Here is a 5,631-nt window from a genome sequence, read left to right as displayed (position 1 = left end):
TATTGCTTCTTGATGAACCAAATATGAAAATTGTTTTGCTTATAGATAATTTCAAGAAAGAAATGAGATTGATCATTGATAGTACCATTCTTATTTGTGAACAATAGGAAAAAATAATTTACAGTTTTTTGATTTTGTTTTTAGTAATGTCTAAGAAGTATATATATGTTCTTCAATTTACCGAATTGTAATTGTATATTTATTATGCTTTTATCAATTTTTACATATCTACATATTTATCATATTTTTAGAATAATCATACCACTATTAATTTATACGACAGGGGATAAGAGGTAAGCTGAAATCATCCAATCCTTCTGAAGTTCACTTGGTACACCTTTTCATCCTTCACATTGTACCCAATGAAAAACCTCGCAATTAAAAATTCAACTGTTGAGAAAGTGTCAATTTCACGTCTATTAAATCAAAAGTTACATTTAGCTCTTTGTTCAAATTTAAACATTAGATCCATGGGTAGGTACAGTTTCTCCAGGTCAATTTACCATATCTGAAAAACAAAAATAAGTTTCCCACGGTCATGAATTTCACTCTGGCCTCAATAATCTTATGGAGAAATTAAGTTAGAATATAACAACACTGATGTGTAACATTTTTCTGGAAAATCATTATACTTAAGTATTTATCAATGTTGTTACTTAGTACCTGAATCGTTACTTCTTCGAAGCTAGGGGTTAAGCAGCACTCTTCAGTGAATTTGATTTAGATGATATCACACGTTGCCTTTGATAATTTGTTGATTCTCTGTAGATTGAGTAACATATATACAAGGTCAATTTCCATTTCAGAATGAATTGGATTTAGTAAAACGTAAAAGGAGAAAGACATGAAATGAAACATATCCTTGACAGAAATAGTTTTCTAGTTGGTTAGAATTAGATGATGATGAAGCAGGTCAAAGAAGGAGAATTACATGTTGATCATCCTTGGTCCCTATATCCATATATCGTCAACCTGAATGCCAGGGATGTGGGAAATTTTAGGCCAAATTTGAGGGTGCTTCATACGGCATCGTTTTTCCAGCAAAGGACATCCCCTTATGGTTAATTTTACTAGAGAGACAGGAAGACTTTCTCCAGCCATATTCTCCAACTTTGGACATTCATAAATTTCTAATATTTGCAGGCATGTGAGATGGAGAAGCCCGGTGCAGTCCAACATCTCCAGATTTGACAAGTCATATAGCCACAGATACGTAAGGGAGGTAGGCAGCAAACCCTCCTTAGGGAAGGACTTGATGCCATCACATGGACCCCCAACATAGACATGGGTAAGCATGCCCATGGATGGCCATGCTAGGCCGCTCAGTAGTTTCTCACAATTGAAAATGAAAACTGTACTCAGGTTAGGTGGGATACCCCCTTCTGGAAACGACTCAATTTCTGGGCAGTTGGATATGGCGAGATATTGTAACTTTGGGAGAAGAGTACTCATCTCATCAGGCAACGACTTCAACTTGTCAGAGTCCCAAACTTGGAAAGTAATCAAGTTGGGCGCAGGCAATCCTTCTCTCCAGAATGATACCAAAAGAGATTCCATATTTTCATAGTTTTGGATTGTGAGATATCTGAGATTTGGAAAGGTAACCAATGGAAGAGATTTAAGTGAATCACAACTGTTTTCTATTGACAGTTCTTCCAGTAACTCATGTTTGTGTTGTGTCGGGAATTTCAGTTTTTTAAGATCCTTGATACGCAGACTCTTCAGTGATTCAGGTAAACGACCACCCGGAAATGATACGGCTGACGAGCAATCCCTTAATGTTAGAGACTGGAGACAAGTTGGTTGGATGTTAGTGATGGCCTCTATCATGGACTCCACCGTTGGGCTTCCTTCTACTGTTATAGTTTCTACCAAGAGAGGAAACACATTTAGTGCTACTTTATTGCTTTCACATATCTCCAAACTTTGAATGGCGGGAGCCGTTGGGAGAGAAGAGACAAGCAGCTCGCAATTTCTAATCTCAAGTGTTTTCAGAGCAGGAAGCTGATTCGGCAAACTTCCCTCTAGTTTGGGGCAGTCACGTATGTAAAGACTTTTAAGCACAGGAAAAGCTTCTGAATCGAAGGAACTCCACACCTCCCAACAAGGCATGTCATAAATGGCCAGAGATTCAAGAGAGGGAAAGGACGTCCCAGAACGACAATCTTCATTCTTGTAAAAACCTGCATCAATAGTCTTCAGCCTATTCAATCTTGAAATTTCAAGGACCTTGAGAGAAGGTAGTTGCCCAAGTGAAGGAAGCATACTACAGTTGTCACAATCACGCAATTTTAGACTAATCATATTGCAGTAGGAAGAATTTCCTATCCAATCAGGAAATCTGGTTCCTTTATAACCTTTTATTTCCAACGATTCAATGTTAAAGTGAGGCTGTAACTTGCAAAGCACATCTATATCAAGTTGGAAGTTGGAAATGTTGTTGTTACATCCAGACCATTCCAACCATAAACTATTAATGTGTTTTTTATCCATTATCCTTGCCTCCAACGCTTCATCACTTTGGGAAACATTCTCCAAGTTCCTAATTTCAAGTTGACCACGAAGATTTGAAAGTCCTCCCAATTCTTTGATTCCATTCTCTTCGTGCTTGCCCACAACAAAGAAATCCAGATGTTGTAAATGATTTAATTTACTCATTCCTCTCAGCATCTCTTTTATAGGAGTTTCACGTATCTCAAGATGTCGCAAGTTAACAAGATTGCGCATGTCACTAGGCAACTTAGTCAGTTTTATGCAACTACACAACTTCAAAGTTTGCAGATTGTATAAATTACACAATGACTTTGGCACTGTTTCTACACTTGAATGAGAGAGATCTAAATAGCACAGATGGATCAATTTACCTATTGAATCAGGCAAAGAATCCAAACTTCGGAAATCACGAAATGATAAAACTCTCAAGTACATAAGCTTCGACACTATGATACATTGTGCCTCCTTATTGTTGAATGGAGCAGCTTCAAAATTGATAATGGACAAGAAAGTTCTCAGAAATTTTACTCTACCAACAGCATCAAAGTTGTCCAAGACTGAAGAATTGAATTTGGCAAATGACAAATGACGAGTCTTAGTATTGATCTTTGTTTCTTTCCCAAGTTCTTCTGATCTAAAATAAAAATCTCCACCGAGTGATGTGGCTAGATCATGCATGAGGTCATGCATCACAAAACATTTGCCATGAGGCCAACTACTTCTATTTGTACTTGAACGATGGAAAAATGATCTCGAAACCAAATCATCAAAATACTCGTGACCAATCTCTTCTAAAGTCCTACCTTTCCTTGGTTTCTTCAAAAGATCTTCAGCCATCCACAACCAGATTAATTCATTTTTTTCAAATTCGTAATCTTGTGGATACAACGAACAATAAACAAAGCACCGTTTTAAATGTGGAGGGAGATAATGATAACTAAGTCTCAGTGCTGGAATAACTTTACATTCACTTTCAGAAAGTTCCCAAATGTCACTATTCAGAATATTATTCCAATCCCCAATGTCATGCTTTCTTCTCAACATGCCTCCAAGCGACTGTGCTGTTAAAGGCAGTCCGTTGCACTTTTTAACAATCTCCTTTCCAATTTTTTCTAGTGTTGCTGTGTTCTCGTTAGATTCCGTGGAAAGACATGCATGGTTTGCAAACACGGACCAACAATCTTCATTCGACAATTGGTTTAGATGATAGGTTTGAAGCGTTTGGACTACGGATGCTGTCTTTTCACTGCGGGTTGTTAGAAGAATCTTACTTCTCCTAATCCCACGGTTAAATGGTTTCTTAAGAAGACTCCAATCAACATAATCCTCTGTCCAAACATCATCCAAAACAATTAAGAATTTTTTATCTCTTAGCTTGTCCATCAATTCAAGATGAAGTAGATTCAGATCATTCAATTTACAGGGCTCTCCAGTAAAAGCCTCTATTACAGTTTTTGTGACCTTCAGAACATCAAATTCTTGAGAAACACAAACCCATGCCTTAAAATCAAAATCAAATATCTGTTTCATTCTCATCATTGTACACCAATTGGGCCAAAGTAGTTTTTCCAACCCCACCCATGCCCACAATAGGAACCACAGACACTTCACTACCTTTACTGTTATCCTCCGACAACAACTTGATTATGGCCTTCTTATCTTTCTCCCTACCATATATATGAGATCAATCTTCCAGAGATGTTGATGGAGCTTTCAATGACAAATTCTCCACTGCACTCTCTTTCAAATCAAGACTCTCCTTGAGTTTTAAATGAGACTCAAGTGTGAGAACTATGTCTTCCAACTTACTAATGATCTTCCTATCGGAAAAGCGAGAAAACAAGTCTCTTACCTTGTTTTGGGTGGCAGCTTTGGTGAAAACATGGTCGAGTGAGTCATCGGCCTCATAGACAGCATGTTTGAGATCATTGAGCCAGTGTTTGACATTGGTGTTTGTGATCTGTTTCTTCTCGGCATCATCAAGCACAGCTCCAACCACTCTGAGAGTGGTCTCCAACTTTTGAAGCAACTTCTTGCTAAGCTTCTTTCCACGGATCAAGTCAACAAAGTCAGGTGAAGCCAGCCTGTCGAAAAGCACATCAAGGAAAGCAGAGAGAAAGGCACCACCTACCACTGCTGCTGCCATTATCTCAAGAACAAAAGATGATCAGAGTAGAAAGACAAAGGCAAGGAATTGGTTGTTATGAACTGGGTTGGTTCTTGTTAAGGTGAACTGATGTGATGAGATTTGGCTTATGTCAACTCTCTTCACTTTCACTCGTACTTCGAAAAAGTACGGTTTATTTATTATTATTATTATTATTATGGTGGTGGTGGGTGACTTATCACGTTGTGCTGCATGCTTTTTGGGAGTCTCTTTACTTTTGTTCCCCAAATGTTGCCTTCTTGATATTTCCATTTTGAATTTAGCTCCTCTAAACTAAAGACTCAAGAGATTTAAAAAGTAATGATATTTCTACCGTTAATTTTAAAAAAATGGATTATATTTCTAAAATGCTTTAATTAAAGTTAGTGATGGCCAGCCTTCTGAGTTTAAATATCACCTCACTTTAGACTAGTTTCATTTCTGTTTCCAAACCGTGTGAACCAGTGGTGTATGTTTTTTTCTTGGTTATATGTGTGGATGGCTTGGTGCAGCGGTAAAGTTATGCCTTGGCGACTTGTTGGTCATGGATTTGAATCCGGAAACAGTCTCTTTGTATATGCAAGGGTAAGGCTGCGTACAACATCCCTCCCCCATACCTTCGCATAGCGAAGAGCCTCTGGGCAATGGGGTACGAAGTTTTTTTTTTTATATGTGTGGATGGCTGCAAGGGTACTGGACTTAATTAAGTTCCTGTGCTTTAATACTCTGTGAGACAAGTTGCATTGAAGCATATTGCACATGTGTCTGGATATTTTTATTCCAAAAAAGTTGTATTGAAGCAGATTGCACGTGTTTGGATATTTTTATTCCAAAAATAAGTTAGTTGTAAAACTCAAATGAAATTTTTTATCTAATCCAAAAGTTACCTAGAGATGCTTAACTTAGAATTAGTTCTAAACTTGTCAATTCCTCAATGTGAAAGTAAATAGGTGAACATTTACTAAAATTCAAGTCCGTTTATGTTTCTACGT

The 5,631-nt window shown here is 37.6% G+C and overlaps 1 pseudogene; it reads right to left on the bottom strand.

Annotated features, from left to right (window-relative positions):
* Positions 1-514: 514 nt before the first annotated feature.
* On the bottom strand, positions 515-4,760 carry LOC114405984 (annotated as a pseudogene).
* Between the last annotated feature and the right edge of the window lie 871 nt (positions 4,761-5,631).

This window comes from Glycine soja, chromosome 3 (assembly GCF_004193775.1).
Source record: "Glycine soja cultivar W05 chromosome 3, ASM419377v2, whole genome shotgun sequence".
Lineage (NCBI taxonomy): Eukaryota > Viridiplantae > Streptophyta > Magnoliopsida > Fabales > Fabaceae > Glycine > Glycine soja.
The sequence above is the reverse complement of the archived record's forward strand: the minus strand, read 5'-3'. Positions and strand labels throughout refer to the sequence as shown.